The 19,851-nt window shown below is 41.8% G+C and overlaps 1 pseudogene; it reads left to right on the forward strand.

Moving 5' to 3' along the window:
- The first annotated feature begins 14,909 nt into the window (after window positions 1–14,909).
- Window positions 14,910–16,545, forward strand: LOC149119190 (small ribosomal subunit protein uS2 pseudogene; annotated as a pseudogene).
- Window positions 16,546–19,851: the final 3,306 nt, after the last annotated feature.

The following is a 19,851-nucleotide window of genomic DNA, read 5'->3' on the forward strand; positions in this document are numbered from 1 at the left end:
TATTCTGGGCTGGCAATTTTTCTCTCTTAGCACCTGTGCTATGTCTCGCCATTCCCTCCTAGCCTGTAGTGTTTCTGATGAGAAATCTGCTGTGAGTCTGATTGGAGATCCTCTGAGAGTAATCTGACGTTTCTCTCTTGCACATTTTAGGATCTTTTCTTTATGTTTCACTGTGGTAATTTTAATTACCACGTGTCGTGGTGAGGATCTCTTTTGGTCATGTTTATTGGGGGTTCTATGAGCTTCCTGTACTAGAATGTCTCTGTCCTTCTCCAAACCTGGAAATTTCTCTGCAATTATCTCACTAAAAAGGCCTTCTAATCCTTTCTCTCTCTCCATGCCTTCAGGAACTCCTAGAACACAAATGTTGGTTTTTTTAATAGTATCCTGTAGCTCCCCAAGAATATTTTTTAGATTTCTAATTTCCTCTTCTTTTCTTTGGTTTGACTGTATGTTTTCCTGTGCTCTGTCTTCTAAGTCTGATATTCTCTCTTCTGCTTCACCCATTCTGTTTTTAAGGCTCTCTAATGTGCTTGTCATTTGATCTATTGAGCTCTTCATTTCATTTTTGATTTCTCTTCACTATCACACTTTCCTGTTCTACTAGTTTCTGCATTTCATTTTGATTCTTCCTTAAAATTTCATTTTCATGAGAGAGATTTTCAATCCTGTCCAATAAGGATTTCTGTAGTTCAAGGATTTGCTTTTGAAAACTTCTAAATGTTCTTATCATAAATTTTTTGAAATCCATATCTTGCATTCCTTCTATCTTGTCATCTTCATAATCTTGGCTTGGGGTGTTTTGTTTATTTGGAGGCATCATAGTGTCATCGTTGATCTTGTTTCCTCGTTTTCTGTGTTTGTTGCTTGGCATGGTTAATTCTTCTTTCGTCACTGTGCATTTTTTTTTAATTTTTTATACTATGTCTGTGTTAAGTGGACTGCCTGCTGTTGGAGGAGCCTTGGAGGCTTGAGATGGGTGTGGCCTGAGAGCTCTGCTAGGTTTTTCTGGGTTACGGGTGTGCAAAGGTGACACCCTCAGGTTATGCGTGGTAAATCTCTCTCTATTTATTTATTTATTTCATTTATTTATTCAGGAGATAAGTAATACCGCACTGCATGGCTGTGCAGAATTGATGGTAGATTCCGATCTCTGGCTTCTACCCAAAGAGTCTGTGCAGGCTTTGTTTCTCCTCTGAACTCCCACTGGGTTGTCTAGGCTACTGAATTGTAGTGCCTCAGTTCCTTAGCTCTCCCCTGTTGTTATGTAAATCCAGAGTGGGGGCCTGCTCTTTGTCTCTTGCAAACCTTGCAAACTCTTGCAAACCTTGCAGCCTTGAAATCTTTGCAAGGTTGGCGGAGAGAGAAACCCCCCCACCTTTTTTCCTTCTCTCCTGTAGTCAGTCTGTTGCACTTTCCCTCTCCCCTCAAGATTCTGACCGCCGTTTCCCCGCCAATGTCTCGGGTTATGAGCTCACCTCCCCTTCCAGCACCGATGTGTGGACTCAGAGCCCTGGGTGTCTCAACTCTCCCCGCTGGTGTCTATGTGACATCCACTCCCCTTCCTGAACTGGCACGCAGACCCTGTGGCTCCTGTGGCTCAGCTTCTGCACAGTGGGTGACCTTGTTCTCCCAGTAGGTCCACTGAGTCACAGCCACTAGATCCAGAAGCGTTTCCTCTGCAATTTTTTCCTGATCCTTTTTTCTGAGGCTACTGTAACTCTGCTTTTATTAAACTAAATTTTCCCAGACTATCGGTGCGTGCCCTCACTATTCCGCCATCTTGGCTCCACCCCGCCTATCTATTCTAAACTTGAGCAATCATGCTAGAGGATTTCTATGTTTTTCCAAAAAGATGAGGTGTATTGTTACTGTCTTAGTTTTAGACCACAGTTAGTTTCAGACCATAGTCTCATAGTAGAGAGTGTTTTCTCAAGAAGGAATCTCAGGTGCTCTGAAATGGAGTCCCTACTCTCAGGGTATCACTTTAGGAAACCAGTTTCTAAAGTCACTATTGGTTTGCTGAGACAGAGCCAGTTCATTGATACCTATTTCCTGCAAACTGGCTCCTTTTTTCAGTTATTAATTTTTAATTTATTTTTAATATGTATTTAATAAACATAAATTTCCAAAGTCAGCTTTTGGATTACAGTGGCTATAAGCCCCCTCCTACCCACAACCATCCCATCTCCCACTCCCTCTCCCATTCCACTCATATCAAGATTCATTTTCAGCTGGTGCCATGGCTCAATAGGCTAATCCTCCACATTGTGGTGCTGGCACACCAGGTTCTAGTCCCGGTTGGGGTGCCGGATTCTGTTCCTGTTGCCCCTCTTCCAGGCCAGCTCTCTGCTGTGGCCAGGGAGTGCAGTGGAGGATGGCCCAAGTGCTTGGGCCCTGCACCCCATGGGAGACCAGGAGAAGCACCTGGCTCCTAGCTTCGGATCAGTGCAGTGCGCTGGCCACAGCACACCGGCCGTGGCGGCCACTGGAGGGTGAACCAACGGCAAAAGAAGACCTTTCTCTCTATCTCTCTCACTTTCCACTCTGCCTGTCAGAAAAAAAGATTCATTTTCAATTATCTTTATATACAGAAGATCATTTTAGTATTTACTTATGTAAAGATTTCAACAGTTTGCACCCACACAGAAACAATCGGTAAAGAACTGTTTGAGTACAAGTTATAGCATTAATTCACATTGTACAACACATTAAGGAGAGAGATCCTACATGGGGAGTAAATGCACAGTGACTACTGTTGTTGTCTTAACAAATTGACACTCTTGTTTATGGCATCAGTAATCACCCTAGGCTCTTGTCATGAGTTGCCAAGGCTATGGAAGCCTTTTGAGTTCACCGACTCTGATCTTACTTAGACAAGGTCATAGTCAAAGTTTCAAGTTCTCTCCTCCCTTCAGAGAAAGGTACCTCCTTCTTTGATGGCACGTTCTTTCTGCTGGGATCTCTCAGAGGTCTTTCATTTAGGTCATTTTTTTTTTTTGTGCCAGGGTGTCTTGGCTTTCCAGGCCTAAAATACTCTCCTGGGCTTTCAGCCAGATCCGAATGCCTTAAGGGCTGATTCTGAGGCCAGAGTGCTGTTTAGGACATCTGCCATTCTATGAGCCTGCTCTGTATCCCGCTTCCCATGTGGGATTATTCTCTCCTTTTTAATTTTATCAATTATTATTTTTCACACCGGTCTTATTTATTTGATCCCTTAGACACCTAATCATATCGTTATGATCAATTATGAACTTAAACTGATCGCTTTAACAATAATATGGCATGGATACATGCCACCTTGTTAGGATTGAATTGGAATCCCCTGGCATGTTTCTAGCTCTAGCATTAAGTTTAAGTCTGGATAAGCATGCGCCAAACTGCACATTTCTTCCCTCTCTTATTCCTGCTCTTATATTTAACAGGTATCACTTTTCAGTTAAATTTCAACACCTAAGAATAATTGTGTGTTAATTAAAAAGTTCATGCTCAGGCTGACTTGCCCCAAGTGGTGGAGTTGGAAGCATACCAGGGGATTCCAATTCAATCCCATCGAGGTGGCATGTACCAATGCCATCTCACTGTTTCAGGTGATCAGTTTCAGTTCACAGTTGGTCATGGTGAAGGGACTGGGAGTCAAAGGGAGCACATAGACAAGTCTAGTACCTGCTAACGCTAACTGATGGAGTAAATAAAGGGGAGAGTGATCCAACATGGGAAGTGAGATACTCAGCAGACTCATAGAATGGCAGATGTCCTAAATAGCACTCTGGCCTCAGAATCAGCCCTAAAGGCATTCGGAGCTGGCTGAAAAGCTCATGAGAGTATTTCAGGCATGGAAAGCCAAGACACTCTGGCAAAAGATCTCTGCGAGTGAGATCCCAGTGGAAAGAACAGGTCATCAAAGAAGGAGGTACCTTTCTCTGAAGGGAGGAGAGAACCTCCACTTTGACTATGACCTTGTCTAAACAAGATAAGAGTCGGAGAACTCAGAGGGCTTCCATAGCCTTGGAAACTCATGACTGGAGCATAGGGAGATTACTGATGCCATAGACAGGAGTGTCAATTGGTAAAGTCAACAACAGGAGTCACTGTGCACTTACTCCTCATGTAGGATCTCTATCCTTAATGTGCTGTACATTGAGATTTAATGCTATAACGAGTACTCAAACAATATATTTCACTTTGTGTTTCTATGGGGGTGCAAACTGTTGAAATCCTTACTTAATGCATACTAAACTGATCCTCTGTAAAAAAAAAAAAAAAAGAAAGAAAGAAATTATCAATTCCCAACTTGACTCTCACTGGGATTAAACATGACAATAGGTCTGATCTGATTTCATCATCATTTAAAAAAAATCATCTATTATTTTTCACTTTATGTTTCTGTGTGGGAGCAAACTGTTGAAATCCATACTTAATGTATACTAAGCTGATCTTCTGTATATTAAGATAATCGAAAATGAATCTTGATGTGAATGGAAGGGGAGAGGGAGTGGGAAAGGGGAGGGTTGTGGGTGGGAGGGACGGTATTGGGGGGAAGCCATTGTAATCCATAAGTCGTACTTTGGAAATTTATATGCATTAAATAAAAGTTAAAAAAAAAAACTAATATAAGTTGTTCCTCAACAGTCAGGACAAGGGCTGATCCAGACATTGTTTCACATAGTGTCCATTTTAATTCAATAGGTTTCCATTTGGGTGCTCAGTTAGTGGTCACTGATCAGGAAGAACGTATGATATTTGTCCCTTTGGGACTGGCTTATTTCACTCAGCATGATGTTTTCTAGATTCCCCATTTTGTTGCAAATGACCAGATTTCATTTTTTACTGCTGTATAGTATTCTATAGAGTACATATCCCAGAATTACTTTATCCCATCTACTGTTGATGGGCATTTAGGTTGGTTCCAGGTCTTAGGTATTGTGAATTGAGCTGCCAATTCAGCTTCCCTGTGTAAATTCCAAGGAGTGGGATGGCTGGGTCATATGGTAGGGCTATACTTAGATTTCTAAGCAATCCCCAAACTGTCTCCTATAGTGGCTTTACAGGTTAGCACTCCGAACAACAGTGGATTAGTTTGACTTTTACCCACATCCTCACTAGCATCTATTGTTGGTAGATTTCTGAATGTGAGCCATTCTAACTGGGGTGAAGTGACACCTCATTGTGGTTTTGATTTGCATTTCCATGATGGCTAGTGATCCTGAACATTTCTTCATGTGCCTGTTGGCCATTTGGATTTCCTCCTTGGAAAAATGTTTATTTAGGTCCTTGGCCCATCTCTTCAGTGGGTTGTTTGTTTTGTTGTTGTGGAGTTTCTTGATCTCTTTGTTGTTTCTGGTTATTAACCCTTTATCTGTTGCATAGTTTGCAAATATTTTTCCCATTCTGTTGGTTGCCCCTTCACTTTCCTGACTGATTCTTTTGTTTTACAGAAACTTCTCAATTTGATGTAAATCCAATTGTTAATATTGGCTTTGACTGACTGTTAATCTGGGGTCTTTTCCAAGAAGTCTTTGCCTGTATCTATATCTTACAAGGTTTCTCTGATGTTCTCTAATAATTGGATAGCCAGAATTTTATTGAGGATTTTTATGTATATGTTCATCAGGGAAATTGGTCTGTAATTCTCTTTCTTTGCTGCATCATTTTCATTGTTAGAAATTAAGGTGATGCTGGCTTCATAGAAAGAATTTGGGAGAATTCCTCTTTTCGATTGTTCTGAATAGTTTGAGAAGATTTGGAGTTAGTTCTTCTTTAAATGTCTAGAAGAATCCAGCAGTGAATCCATCCGGTCCTGGGATTCTCTTTGTTGGGAGGGCCTTTATTACTGTTTCAATTTCAGACTCTGTTATGGGTCTGCATAGGTTTTCCATGACTTCATGGTTCAATTTAGGTAGGTTGCATGTGTCCAGGAATCTATCCATTTCTGATAGATTTCCCTGTTTGCTGACATACAACTCTTTGTAGTAATTCCTGATGACTCTTTTTATTTCTGTGGTGTCTGTTGTTATGTTTCCTTTTTCATCTCTGATTTTATTGATTTGGGTCTTTTCTCTTCTTTTTTTTTCTTTTAGTTAGATGGGCTAATGGTGTGTAATTTTGTTTATTTTTTCAAAGAACCTGATCTTTTGTAATTTTGGGGGGGGGTCAGTTCTGTTGATTTCTTCTCTAATTTTAATTATTTCTTTTCTCTTACTATTTTTAGATCTGGCTTGCTGCAGTTTTTGTAGGTCCTTGAGATGTATTGATAACTCATTGGTTTGGTGCCTTTCCAATTTCTTAATATAGTAACCTATTGCTATAAACTTTCCTCTTAACACTGATTTTGCTGTGTCCCATAAGGTTTGATATGTGTGCTGCTATTGTCATTCTCTTCTAGAAAGTTTTTGATTTCTCTTTTGATTTTTTTATCAACCACTGTTCTGTTGGAGCATGTTGTTCAGTCTCCATGTGTTTGTATATGGTCTAGGGATTCCTAAGTTGCTAATTTCCAGCTTCATTCCTTTGTTGTCTAAGAAGATGCATGGTATGATTTTGATTTGATTTTTTGGATTTTTTTTTTGTTTCAAATTTGTTGATTTCTTCTCTAATTTTAATCATTTGTTTCCTCTGCTAGTTTTGGGTTTTGTTTGCTGTGCTTTTCTAGGTGTTTGTTCATTTTTTTTTTTTTGGTGCCTTTCCAGTTTCTTGATGTAGGCACCAGTTGCTATAAACTTTCCTCTGAACACTCCTTCTGTTGTATCCCACAAATTTTGGTATATTTCATTTCACCTTCATTTGTTTCCAGGAATTTTTTGATTTTGGTTTTGATTTCTTCCATGACCCACTGTTCATTCAGAAACTTGTTCATTCTCCATGTGGTTGCATATGATGAAGACATCTTGAGTTGTTGATTCAATGCATTGTGGTCTGAGAAGCTGCATGGTATCATTTTTTTTAATTTCCTGAGAAATGCTTTATGGCCTGGCATATGTTCTGTCCTAGAGAAAGTTCAAGTGACTGGAGGAAAATGTGTACTCTGTGGCTGAATTTTGGCAGGCTCTGCAGATATCTGCTAAGTCTTTTTGTTCTATGGTGTAGATTAAATCTGTTGTTTCCTTTATTTTTTATTTGATCTGTCTCTTGCAGGTTTTTGAAGTCCCCTGTTATTATTGTATTTGAGTCTATATCTCCCTTTAAATCCCTTTACAATTCTTTTAAATAGCTATGTGCCCTGTAATTATGTGCATATACATCTGTAATAGTCACATCTTTCTGTTGATTTGATCCTTTAATCATTATATGGAGTCCTTCTTGTCTCTTTTAAAGTTTTTGTGTTAAAGTCTATTTTGTTTGATATTAGGATGGCCACACTATCTGGTTTTTTTTTGTTTTGTTTTTGGTAGCATGGGATATCTTTTTCCAATATTTCACTTTCAATCTGCCTGTGTCTTAGTTGGTAAGTTGTGTTTCTTGTAGGCAGTGAATAGATGGGTTTTCTTTTTTAATTTATTGAGCCAATCTGTGTCTTTTAATTGGAGAATTAAGACTATTTACATTCAGTGTGACTATTGTTAAATAGTTCCTTGTTAAATGTTTCCTTGTTAATTTGTCCATTGTTTAAAGTGGTGTATTGAAGTCTCCCATTACTGAGAAAGTGTCGGGTAAAAAGCATGCCCAAACCCACATATTTCTCTCACCTGCCTAACTTTCAGCTACTCAAGGTTTGGCTGAGGTGTTTTTTGCAGATAAATCCTAACTATCTTTCTTGCAGGAATTTGCAGGTGCTTGGGTACTGAGGGACCAATGGAGAAAATGAAATAAATGTGTTACTATCAGTCCCAAGACTAATACAATTTGGGAAGAAAAATAGAAATGCAAGAAGTAGGAGATTGTGAGCAAATTAGGGATCTTTGGGGGCTCAATATTTTCAGAAAGAGGGTTTTTTAGGGGACATTCAGCTGACTTAGAATATTTGGTGAATGACTGGATCTAAGACAAACCTAGATAAAGGGTATGTTGCTTCTTGGGGTACTCCTGCCATCTGCTGGTCATCCAGTGTTCATAGGCTCTTGGCATTTGAGGACACAGATGTTGACTCCTAACTTGGAAGATTCAATATTGTCCTAGAACTTTGGAAACAAATCACAACACAGTGGGAGGGGGCTTACATAAATAAAATTTATCCCCTTCCCATTCTGGGGAGCAGAAATCTGTAGGCAGGGTTTGGGGCTGCAGGGGAGAATCCTCTCCATGTCTTCCAGCTCCTGGTGACTCCAGGCATTGTAAGCTTGTGGCCACATCTCTCCAGTGTCAGCCTGAAATTCATCTTAATGGAACTTCCTCTCTGTGTGTTTCTCCTCTTCTGTCCTGTTGGATTAAAGACCCACCTTACTCCAGGATGAGTTCATACCAAGAGCTTCCATTTAATGACACTTGAAAAGAACCCATTTTCACATCATGCACTGTTATCAACTAACTTTATTAATAATTTTAATATTAATGATGAGAGCCCTTCCTATCTAGTCAGATAAGAATTCTGAATAGCAGCTCAAATAAACCAAGAGACATCATAAGATTTTTAGCATTTATTGAGTGAAAAAAATACACAGGGATTTGAGGGCTATATTTAGGGGAGAAAGAAGTCTAGAAATATAAGCTGGGTCCATATCAGGCAGAGAGCAGGCTGGAAGTCACATGGTGCAAAGTGTGCAGTTGTGAGCAGCCAGAGGTATTGTAGAGCAGGTGGAAAATCAAAGAGGAGTTGGCCAGAAGGCTTTCCACCAAGTTACATCCACCCATCAGCTAAAATAAATTACAAAAACCAGTGACAGTCATACATGAATTTTATTGAAAATGAGAGGCAAATGAGAGGCAAGGCAACTGATCAGGACCAGTAACCAATCAGAACCTTATCAGAGTGTGGCCCCCAGCATTGAGTTACTCAGCTTCCTTTAGTGTTCTGATGCTAGGGCTCAACATTTTGAACCCCTGGTATATAGTGATCAATAAAAAATTCAGAATATGGTTGTAAGATAACAGTTAACAATTAACAATAAGAAACATAGGAGCAATAACAAATCCAAGATATGCTTGCAAGATAACAGTGCAGTGCACATTTCTGTCAACTTAGTCCTTTTTCAGTTTCTTGGAATTTGGGCCCACATAGTTTCACAAAATATGCCCTTAGTCTTTAGCAAGCAAAGCTAATATGTACAGAAGCAAGAGATCTGCAATTAGCTTTTAGCCACACTCACTCCATTTTGATTCTGACTCTATACCAAGAGGTGCAGGACAACAAGGGAAGGAGCCCAAGGGCTCCAGGCATTTTATTCACTTCCAAAGGGGGAGCAGTTATATCATCTGGTTGGCAAGTAGGCATACAGGTGAGGTCAGGTAGGGTCATGAGATCACACAGGGTACAGAGTGAAGGCGTGGTCTCCAGTTCACAAATCTAATGAATTTAATCCTATCTGCCTGCCTATATCAGTCCTATTTCTAGGGATCAGGGACCTGATATTCATGATCAGTTTGGGAGCAGGAGAACAACCAGTTCCCGTTTCCATACCCCAAGGCTGCAGAAGGACCTTCCTTCACCTTAAGGCAGTTCCAGGCTAACGGGAGAGAGTTTGTCTGAGTAGAAACTTCAACAAATATTTTTCCATGAGGCTACTATGTGCTCCAAGTATGTTACGCTGGGTTGTAGCTGACAGGGAATACCTAATGGAATAAGGACTTGTGCCTCAGCCATTGTAGCTTCTTGCCTGAAAGTAACTAAAATTCACATTTACCATCACCCTGCCTTCTTTTAAGAGACCCGCTCAGTCCTACACCCTATATTATTCCTCACCCCACCCTCTGCATTATTTTCCAGGTCTTAAAGCCCGTGGGAAACCTAAAAATCCTACACAGAGAATTTCGCCACCAATTACTGTCCTCCAACCTCCCTGGACCCTTAGGCCACCCTAAGCCTCTGGAGGACTGGGTCCTCTGCCATGTGTTTGGTCTGTGTGCATGCTGGAAGGTCATCACACACCTCTGCAAATTTATTCTTCTTAAATAAATTTATTCTCTCCTCTGTTCTGTGCCCTTTTTCTTTACAACAGCACAGTACTCTGCAAATCCTATCCAGGTTAGGTCAGCTTCAGAATCTCCTAGCAGGTAGGAGGTCCCAATGTTGCAATAAAACTGGTGAGATAAGTTCAGACCCATGTCCTTGTGTCAATTTATTAAACTGGACACAAAAGTGAGAGTAGAACTGAAGTGTTATTTACATAAGGAAAAGAGAAGTTCCAAACAGTATTAAAAATTGTGTGCGGTAATAGAGAGAATAAGCTGATGTGGGGAGACGCATCAGATTGCCCATGAGCTGGAGATCACACCTCTCCTCTGCCTTGCCCCCCATGGAATCCCACCTGTATCTGCTAATCTGTCAATCAGACAATGAAACAACTCCCTTTTGGAAGTTAATAAGAAGGCTGGAGAAGGAAAGGGGCCTCTCTTGTTCTTACTTGCGCACTTCTCACACTCTCTGCCTTGCTCCCAAACTCTCTCTCTGCTGGTGGAACCCTTTCTCTCTGCTGGTGGAATGACTAGTATGAAGGTCCTCGTTTACTCTTCCTGGTCTACTCTTCCTTAAAAAAAAAAAACCTTCATGTTCCTGTGTATTCCTCTCATTTTCAACCTTAAACCTTACCATGTCACATGCCATGTTTGAGTCTGTGGTTAGAATTCTCTAAATAAAAGAATAGAGTCTCAGATATTAATTTTGGCCTAATCTAGCCCATGGCAAAGCCACTGAGGTATGACAGCCTAGGGGTATTTTTATATCCCTAACACATATTATCTCTAAGGAACAAAGTTAGTAGCTATGCACCAGCTATTGTGAAGGCTAGTGAAGCCTTTCTAGTTTGTTTTTCTTATCTAAAATTAGATCTTGTAATCATTAAAAAGTATTTGTTACTAGGATCTTCCATCCTGTTCTGTTTAGTGCATGTACGCTGGTAAGAAGCTGTTTTCTTTAGTGTGTAGATGCTGGGAAAGTGCTGCAGTTTGAACATGCTGGCAACTTGCTGTGGGATGGCATTAATCTGGCCTGCTTTTAGAACTAAGGTCTTGTAGCCAGCACTGTGCCATAGCAGGTAAAGCCACCACTTCCTGTGCTGGCATTCCATAGAGGTGCCTGTTTGAGTCCTGGCTGCTTAACTTCCGATCCAGCTCTCTTCTACTGCTTTGGCCTGGGAAAGCAGTAGAAGATGTCCCAAGTCCTTAGACCCCTGCACCCATGTGGGAAATCGGAAGAAGCTCCTGGCTCCTGACTTTGGATCAGTGCAGATACAGCCAGTGATAGTGTACCTGCCAACTAGAGTAGGAAAAAAGGGAAAGGCATGATTCTCTCTCCTTATCACCCCGCAACAGCATCCTGTAACAAGACCATGGAGCAGGTACCCTTTTGGACATATGTAACAGCTGCGCCAGCTCATGTACATGCCCAGCAACCAGCTTGGGGGAGACTTCTGTCTCAGGTGGGGAGAACTGACAGAGGGCTCATGATTGTGAGAGGCTTGTGTGCCAGCACGCAAACCTTTAGGACTGTGAAAAAACTGAGATTGTGTGAGAGGGCTCTTGGTGTGGCTGGGACTATGGGCAGTCACTGTGGAGAATCCAAAAACGCAGGGCCCCCAATTTACTTGGTGAAGGACATTGCTGGGGAATCTGAGCTTACACTGAGGACTGCATGGATCCTTTGTGTGGTCTTCGAAGCAGATCAGACAAATACTATACACACTGGGGCCGGAGTTCAGGCACTTGTTGCAGTGGATTCATTCTGAGAGGAGGAGCGTGGAGGGGGCAAGAGGCAGGGAGTCACCACACAGACACAGGGAGTCAGGTGAAAGTGGGCCAGAGGTGAGCAGCCCACAGACTCATTTATTTCAGTTGGTACAGCAGCTTATATAGCTGAGGTACCAAATCTGGTCAAGGAGCAGTTTATTCCCTAACCAATCACTGCCTGTTGCCACGCAGGCTCCATTGCCAGGTGGTTTCCCAGGTGGTTTCTGAAGGCATTCTTGAGTAACAGATGCTCACTTGCCAGTGACCATCTTGGCATGGCCTTCTTATTTCACCACATGTCCCCCTTTTCATTTATTTTTGAGCAACGGGAGGCATGATTCTTGGCCATACCATTGTTGACCCTGTTTCCAAGTGGTCTCCGTATGCAGCTGTACCTGTCTTAGGTTGTCCCTCAGGGGGTCTTACCTGTCATTGACTAGCCAATGCTCAAAATGAGAGACCACAGGAGTGCTTGCTCAGATGGGGGTAGGAATGAGGAACACTGGTAGTCAGGGATGGCATGACTGCACACAGGCTGTGGGCTCTTTGAATGGGTGATCAGAGCTAGTGGGGTATAAAACAGTAGTGGACATGGCTATGGGCAGTTTCTCAGGATGGGATGATCGTGCAGCAGCTTGACAATCGGTAGCAGGTGCGGCTGCTAACAAGGCGGACTCTCAGTCTTGTTCAGCTGGTTCTGGTTGACTGTCAGTTGCAGGCTAGATTTCTGGTTGATACCCAAATGGGATGTCCTGCATTCTCTGGAAAGACACAGGCATATCCTCAGCCTTCAGTTAGCAGAAGCCTTTTAATGGGTGTTGGAATCTAGGGCCTGGATTCCTCATCCACTCCAACATTAACAGAAAGCATGCAATTGAGATGGGTGCTCTAAGAGCCTAGGGTGCCCGGGACTGCCACAAATGTAGAGATCCTCACTGGGTGCAGATGGGGTGATCTTGCATGGGTTATTGCCTCAAGGTTATCTAAGTTCATCCCACAGATATTTGGGGGTGGCTGACTAGGAATTGCTGCATTGTCTGCTGTCATGTCATTTTTACTGTTGGAGCTCTCTCTCCCTAAGTCATCAACTGTTGTGAGGCAGAGGCCTGGAGTGACAGGCTCTTATTATTCACAGATTCATTATGTTTGGTAATCTGTGGGGGCTTCTGAGAGGGGAGTATCTTTCCCATGTTTGAGCACTTAATAGCAGTGCGCCACACCGACTCTAGCCAAAGGAAAGACACCCACAGCACTGCTGCCATATCAAAACAAATTTTCAGCACCTCAGTGGCTGATGGCATTATGCAGGAGGTTCCCTATGTTAGACAAAAAAAAAAAAAAACAGTGATGTATCAGATCATAAGTATTTCCTGTGTTTAGCGGGGGGGACTTCTTTGATTTGTTAGGCCAAGGCCATATGTCCACATGTCACCTCTCTCGAGTGAGGGAAGATGACTTGGTTCCAAATTCTGGGATGATTAGTCCCTTATGTGAATTCACCAGGTGAACCGAAAGGAAAAGGTGGAGCTGAGAAGCAGTGTTACACTTCTGGGCAGTGTGTGTCTAACCTGGGGTCACTTAGACTGAGGACAGGACAAGGAAAGGGGCATGGGAGGAGGTTCTGCGCTCACCCTCACAGAACCAAACAGCACACAAAACACTGACGGGCCTACTGGCTGAAATCAAGGAGGGACTTCACCAAGTCCGACACGCTGTCTCTCTCTCAGTCATGTTGGGTGCCAGATGTTGAGGTTGATTTGTTCTGTGAGGAAGAGTGTGGTGGGGGCAAGAGGCAGGGAGTCACCACACAGACACAGGGAGTCGGGTGAAAGTGGGCCAGAGGCGAGCAGCCCACCAACTTGTTTATTTCAGTTGGTATAGCAGCTTATATAGCCAAGGCAGCCAATCTGGTCAAGGGACGATTTATGCCCTAACCAGTCACTGCCTGTTGCCAGGCAGGCTCCATTGCCAGGTGGTTTCCCAGGTGTTTTCCAAAGCCGTTCCTGAGTAACTGATGTTTGCCATCTTGGCATGGCCTTCTTATTCCACCACAAGCACTGATCTTCTTTGAGGAGAGGAGCTAAGCTGAAAAGAATAAACCTCTCCTCTGATAACAAAAAGAGGGGACTTAGCAAGCCAAACCTGTGTGTGTGTCACCTTAGGCATGCCCTTTACCCTGGAGAATGGAACAGAGCTGCCTGGCCACACCCACTACACACCTCTATGTATTAACTGAAAGTGGACATTCCACTTATCTACAGATGCATAGCACAAAGATACAAGCTGCCACAGTGAAAAAACAAAGAAGCAATCAAAGATCCCTATCATGAGAATTAAAAAACAGTAAAGAAAGAAGTAGAAGATACAACAAAATGGAGAAATCTTCCATGTTCCTGGATTGGAAGAAACAACATCTAATTGTCCATTCTTCTTAAAGAAATTTACAGATTCAAAGCAATGCCAGTCAAAATATCAAAGATATTCTTCTCAGATCTAGGAAAAATGATGCTGCAATTTGTATGGAAAAATAGGATATCTTGAATAACTAGAGAAATCCTATACAACAAAAAACAAAGCCAGATGCATCACAATACCAGATTTAAAAATATACTAAAAGGCGCTTATAATCATAACAATAGGGTATCGGTACAAAAATAGATGGATAGACCAATGGAACAGAATAGAAATAGCAGATACATGCAAAGTGGAAATTAACAAATGAGATTAAATCAAATTTAGAAGTTCCTGTACTGAAAAAGTGAAGGAAAGTGAAGAGACAACCAACAGGATGGGAGAAATTATTGGAAATTGGTGCAACTGATAAAGGATTAATAATAAAAAATACAAAGAGTTCAAGTAACTCCACAACAGCAAAACAAACAACCCAGCTAAAAACGGATGAAGGACTTAAACAGACATTTTTCAAAAGAGGAAATCCAAATGGCCAATAGACACATGAAAAAATGTTCAGAAGAATAGCTGTCAGAGAAATGCAAATCAAAACCCCAATGAGGCCTTTCAGTGCTACCCTGCGAGGGGTTTTTATGGAGTTGTCCTTGATTCCAATTGTAACTTAAGAGAAAGCGGTCACAATGTCTGGAGACCTAGACATCTTGCAAAGGAAGGAAGAGGATGTCCTCAAATTCCTAGTAGCGGGAATCCACCTAGGTGGCACCCACCTTGACTTTAAAATGGAACAGTACATCTACAAAAGGAAAAGTGGTGGCATCTACATCATAAATCTGAAGAGAACCTGGGAATAACTTCTGTTGGCAGCTCATGCTATTTGGCAAGTGAAGACCCTGCTGATGTCAGTGTCTAGAAACACTGGCCAGAGGGCTGTGCTGAAGTTTGCTGCTGCCATTGGATCTACTCCTATTGCTGGCTGCTTCACACCTGGAACCTTCATTAACTAGATTCAGGTAGTCTTCCAAAAACCAAGACTTCTGTGGTTACTGATCCCAGGGTGACTTCCAGCCTCTCACAGAGGCATATTTTTAAAAAGATTTATTTATTTGAAAGTCAGAGTTAAACAGAGAGAAGGAGAGGCAGACACACACACACACACACACACAGAGAGAGAGAGAGAGAGAGAGAGAGAGAGAGAGAGAGAGAGAGAGAGATCTTCTATCAGCTAATTCACTCCTGGTCTCCTAGGTGGATGCAGGACCCAAGCACTTGAGCCATCCTCCACTGCACTCCTGGGCCATTGCAGAGAGCAGGACAGGAAGAGGAGCAACCAGGACAAAACTGGCACCCCGACCAGGACTAGAACCCGGTGTGTCGGTGCCACAGGTGGGGGATTAACCTATTGAGCCACAGCGCCGGCCTCAATATAAATTTCTAAAGTACAACTTTTGAATGATAGCAGCTTCCCACACCCTTAACCTCCCTCCCACCCACGACCATCCCATTTCCCACTCCCTCTCCCATCCCATTCTTTATCATGATCCATTTTCAATTATCTTTATATACAAAAGATCAACTTAGTATATACTAAGTAAAGATTTCAACAGACTGTACCCACAAAGACACACAATGTATAGAGTACAGTTTGAGTAGTAGTGTCACCATTAATTTGCATAGTACAACACATTAAGGGCAGAGATCCTACATGGGGAGCAGATGCACAGTGACTTCTGTTGTTGATTTAACAATTGACACTCTTATTTATGATGTCAGTTATCACCTGAGGCTCTTGTCATGAGCTGCCAAGACTATGGAAGCCTCTTGAGTTCATCAACTCTGATGTTATTTAGACAACGCCATATTCAACGTGGAAGTTCTCTCCTCCCTTCAGAGGAAGGTACTGAGAGATATCTTAAATGAACCTGCCTACAATTGCCCTGTGTAACATAGACTCTCTTCTGTGCTGTGTGGACATTGTCACCCCATGCTACAACAAGTGAGCCCAGTCATTGGTCTGATGTAGTGGATACTGGCCCAGAAGGCACGGTGCATGCATAGTACCATCCTCTGGGAACACCCTTGGGAGGTCATGCCTGATCTCTACTTCTACAGAGATCTGGAAAAGATTGAAAAAGAAGAGCAGACCACTGCTGAAAAAGCTGTGAACAAGAAGTTTCAGGGTGAATTCATATTCAATGTGAATGGAGTCTCAGGGCTCCTGAGCCTGAGTTCAGTGCCACTCAGCCTGAGGTTTCAGACTGGACTGAAGGCATTCAGGAGCCCTCCATGCCTACTCTGCAGTTCCCCACTGAAGATTAGAGTACTGAGTCTACCACTGGAGATTTTTTTGCAGTGCTCATTGCTCAGGCCATCGAGAGGATAGGCACAACTACTGAGTGGTCTTAAGCTGCTTTTTATGGTCTCTGAAGCAAACATAGAAATAAAGTTTATGGAAAATAAACACCAGTTTCTACCAAAAAAAAATGTACAATGAGGTTTCACCTCACCCCAGTTAGAATTACTTTCGTACAGAATCAACAAACAATAAATGCTGATGAGTTTATGGGAAAAAGGTACCCTAATCTATTGTTGGTGGTAATGTAAACTGGTAAACCTAATATAGAAGAAAACATAGAGACACCTCAGAATTCTAAATATAGACCTAACATATGACACAGTCATCCCACTCCTGGGAATTCTCTAAAGTGAAATGGAATAAGCAAATAAAAGTGTTATCTGTACCTTCATGTTTATTGCAGCTCTATTCACAATAACTAACATAAGGAATCAACCTAAACTCCCATCAACCAAAGACTGTATATATAATTTGGTATATGTGCACAATGGAATACTACACAGTGGTAACAAAATGGATGAATCTGGAAAACATCATACTTAGTGAAATCAGCCAATACCAAAGTGAAAAATACCATATTTCCGCCCCAACCAGGACTAAAACCCAGGATGCCAGTGCCACCATGCGGAGGATTAACCAAGTGAGCCATGGCCCTGGCCCCAAGGGCATTTGCTTTTCTGAGTCTGCTGTATATCCCAATTCCCATGTTGGATCAATCTTTCCTTTTTATTTTTATTTATTTATTTATTTTTTAACTTTTATTTAATGAATATAAATTTCCAAAGTACGATTTATGGATTACAATGGCTTCCCCCACATACCGTCCCTCCAACCCACTACCCTCCCCTTTCCCATTCCCTCTCCCCTCCATTCACATCAAGAATCATTTTCAATTATCTTAATATACAGAAGATCAGCTTAGTATACATTAAGTAAGGATTTCAACAGTTTGCTCCCACACAGAAACATAAAGTGAAAAATAATAGATGATTTTCTTTAAATGATGATGTAATCAGATCAGACCTATGGTCATGTTTATTCCAGTGAGAGTCAAGATGGGAGTTGATAATTTCTTTTTTTTTTTACAGAGGATCAGTTTAGTATACATTAAGTAAAGATTTCAACAGTTTGCACCCCCATAGAAACACAAAGTGAAATATATTGTTTGAGTACTCGTTATAGCATTAAATCTCAATGCACAGCACATTAAGGACAGAGATCCTACATGAGGAGTAAGTGCACAGTGACTCCTGTTGTTGACTTTACCAATTGACACTCCTGTCTATGGCATCAGTAGTCTCCCTATGCTCCAGTCATGAGTTTCCAAGACTATGGAAGCCCTCTGAGTTCTCCGATTCTTATCTTGTTTAGACAAGGTCATAGTCAAAGTGGAGGTTCTCTCCTCCCTTCAGAGAAAGGTACCTCCTTCTTTGAAGACCTGTTCTTTCCACTGGGATCTCACTCGCAGAGATCTTTTGCCAGAGTGTCTTGGCTTTCCATGCCTGAAATACTCTCATGGGCTTTTGAGCCAGATCCGAATGCCTTTAGGGCTGATTCTGAGGCCAGAGTGCTATTTAGGACATCTGCCATTCTATGAGTCTGCTGAGTATCTCACTTCCCATGTTGGATCACTCTCCCCTTTATTTATTCTATCGGTTAGTGTAAGCAGGTACTAGACTTGTTTATGTGCTCCCTTTGACTCTTAGTCCTTTCATTATGATCAATTGTGAACTGAAATTGATCACTTGGAATAGTGAGATGGCATTGGTACATGCCACCTTGATGGGATTGAATTGGAATCCCCTGGTATGTTTCCAACTCTACCAATGGGGGCAAGTCAGCTCGAGCATGCCCCAAATTATACATCTCTTCCATCTCTTATTCCCACTCTTATGTTTAACAGGGATCACATTTCAGTTAATTTTTAACACTTAAGAATAACTGTGTATTAATTACAGAATTAAACCAGTCATATTAAGTTGAACAGAAAAAAAATACTAAGAGGGATAATGTATTAAGTTGTTCATTAACAGTCAGGGCTATGCTGATCAAGTCACCGTTTCCCATAGTGTCCATTCCACTTCAGGAGGTTTCCTTTTTGGTGTTCAGTCAGTTGTCACCGAACAGGGAGAACATACAGTATTTGTCCCTTTGGGACTGGCTTATTTCGCTCAGCATGATGTGTTCCAGATTCCTCCATTTTGTTGCAAATGACTGGATTTCATTGTTTCTTACTGCGGTATAGTATTCCAGAGAGTACATATTCCATAATTTCTTTATCCAGTCTACCGTTGATGGGCATTTAGGTCGGTTCCAGGTCTTAGCTATAGTGAATTGAGCTGCAATAAACATTAGGGTGCAGACTGCTATTTTGTTTGCCAATTTAAATTCCTTTGGGTAAATTCCAAGGAGTGGGATGGCTGGGTCTAACGGTAGGGTTATCTTCAGGTTCCTGAGGAATCTCCAGACTGAATTCCATAGTGGATAGACCAGTTTGCATTCCCACCAACAGTGGGTTAGTGTCCCTTTTTCCCCACACCCTCGCCAGCATCTGTTGTTGGTAGATTTCTGCATGTGAGCCATTCTAACTGGGGTGAGGTGAAACCTCATTGTGGTTTTGATTTGCATTTCCCTGATTGCTAGTGATCTTGAACATTTTTTCATGTGCCTGTTGGCTATTTGGATTTCCTCTTTTGAAAAATGTCTATTGAGGTCCTTGGCCCATCTTTTAATTGGGTTGTTGATTTTGTTTTCGTGGAGTTTCTTGATCTCTTTGTAGATTCTGGTTACTAACCCTTTATCGGTTGCATAGTTTGCAAATATTTGTTCCCATTCTGTCGGTTGTCTCTTCACTCTCCTGACTGTTTCTTTTGCAGTACAGAAACTTCTCAATTTGATGCAATCCCAATAGTTAATTTTGGCTTTGACTGCCTGTGCCTCCCGGGTCTTTTCCAGAAACTCTTTGCCTGTGCCAATATCTTGAAGGGTTTCTCCAATGTTCTCGAGTAACTTGATGGTGTCAGGTCGTAGATTTAGGTCTTTAATCCATGTTGAGTGGATTTTTGTGTAAGGCATAAGGTAGGGGTCTTGCTTCATGATTCTGCATGTGGAAATCCAATTTTCCCAGCACCATTTATTGAATAGACTGTCCTTGATCCAGGAATTAGTTTTAGATCCTTGATCGAATATAAGTTGGCTGTAGATGTTTGGGTTGATTTCTGGTGTTTCAATTCTGTTCCATTGGTCTATCCATCTGTTTCTGTACCAGT

Source organism: Oryctolagus cuniculus, chromosome Y (genome assembly GCF_051225735.1).
Source record: "Oryctolagus cuniculus isolate XC-2025 breed Fujian yellow rabbit chromosome Y, ASM5122573v1, whole genome shotgun sequence".
NCBI classification, from domain to species: Eukaryota; Metazoa; Chordata; class Mammalia; order Lagomorpha; family Leporidae; genus Oryctolagus; species Oryctolagus cuniculus.